We start from the raw sequence: 1,530 nt of genomic DNA, 5'->3' as shown, positions 1-1,530 counted from the left end.
CTGACCCTTGAGGAACCCCAACAGTTAGTGGATGGGAGGGGGAGAAGGAGCCTGCGAAGGAGACCGAGAATGAACGGCCAGAGAGATACAAGGAGAACTAGGAGAGGACGGAGTCCGTGAAGCCAAGGTTGGATAAAGTGTTGAGGAGAAGGGGATGGTCAACAGTGTCAAAGGCAGCTGAGAGATTGAGGAGGATTAGGATAGAGTAGGAGCCATTGGATTTGGCAAGAAGGAGGTCATGGGTAACCTTTGATAGGGCAGTTTCGGTGGAGTGGAGGAGACGGAAGCCAGATTTGGAGGGGGCCCAGGAGAGAGTTGGAATTGAGGAATTGAGGCCAGCGAATGTAGATGACTTGTTCTAGGAGTTTGGAAAGGAAGTGTAGGAGGGAGATAGGACGATAACTGGAAGGGGAAGGGGGGTAAACATGAATCTCTGCCCTTGACTCTCCCATGCTGCTGCTGTCCAGCACAGGGGAGTTTGACTTGTAGCAGATTGCCTTCCACTTTCTAGCCACTGGCCAAAGCTAGGAATGGAATGAGTATGCCTCTGCTTGACTCTCCCTCCCATAGCCGAGACTGGTAGAGTACTGGAAACTCTCCAGGTATGGTCCTGAGAGGGGATCTACTTCTCAAACAGCCTATTAAATAACCGAATCAATGGTATTTATTGAGTGCCTACTGTGTGCATAGCACTGTACTAAGTGCTTGGGAAAATACAATACAGTAGAATCGGTAGACATGCTCCCAGCCTACAAGAAGCTTACAGTCTAGGGGGAAGAAAGACTTTAAATAAATTGTGGTGAGGTATCTAACTGCTGTGGGTGAATATAAAGTGCTTAAAGGGTGCAGATCCAAGTTCATAGGCCACACAGAAGCAAGAGGGAGGAGAGGAGATGAGGGCTTAGCTCAGGAAGGCCTCTGCGAGGCCATCTCCTCCCAGAGATCATGCGATTTTAATAAATCCCACTGATGGCCTGTGACATAGGGTTAGTAGGTGCTCTCTACCTGCCTCACAGGGTTGTTTTTACAAGGGGACTGAGGTGGTGGCTGCTAAACATTTTGAGACCCTAGGAAGAGAGGCTCTGTGAGATTTAAGTCAATACAGCATGTGACTATCATTTCTCTAAATGGTACCAAGGCCCACTTTGAGTGGTAGCTGTAGTCATTATGCCTCCAGCCATCTTTCACAGTACAAGTCAGAGCTTTTGGTTGGTTCTCTTCGCTCTGGTAATCTCTCACTTCTCTGGTAGCAGCAGGCCTCTATCCTCAAGTTTCCTTCAGTAACTTCTACAATAAAGTTTTGTTGTTGTTCAGGAATTTAGAAGTCAGTGCAACTAGATTTATCTGGAGTGGATGCTGGGAAAGGAGATGCTTGGTCTCTTAGCTCTGGTTTTATTTGCTAAAATGATCTACAGATGGGAGGGTGAAGGCCCCCACCTCTATGTTCAGTGGGAAAATGAAAAGGCGACCTTCTTTTGAAAATGTTGGGATGCATCGAGTTTAGGCTTTTGCACCAACATCACTCTTGGT

The 1,530-nt window shown here is 47.5% G+C and overlaps 1 non-coding gene across 1 annotated transcript; it reads right to left on the bottom strand.

Annotated features, from left to right (window-relative positions):
* Positions 1–481: 481 nt before the first annotated feature.
* On the bottom strand, positions 482–620 carry LOC114806874. The gene has a single exon (XR_003754930.1). It is a non-coding gene; the product is annotated as a small nucleolar RNA SNORA7 (small nucleolar RNA).
* Positions 621–1,530: the final 910 nt, after the last annotated feature.

Source organism: Ornithorhynchus anatinus, chromosome X1, assembly GCF_004115215.2.
Source record: "Ornithorhynchus anatinus isolate Pmale09 chromosome X1, mOrnAna1.pri.v4, whole genome shotgun sequence".
In the NCBI taxonomy this organism is placed as follows: Eukaryota; Metazoa; Chordata; class Mammalia; order Monotremata; family Ornithorhynchidae; genus Ornithorhynchus; species Ornithorhynchus anatinus.
The sequence above is the reverse complement of the archived record's forward strand: the minus strand, read 5'-3'. Positions and strand labels throughout refer to the sequence as shown.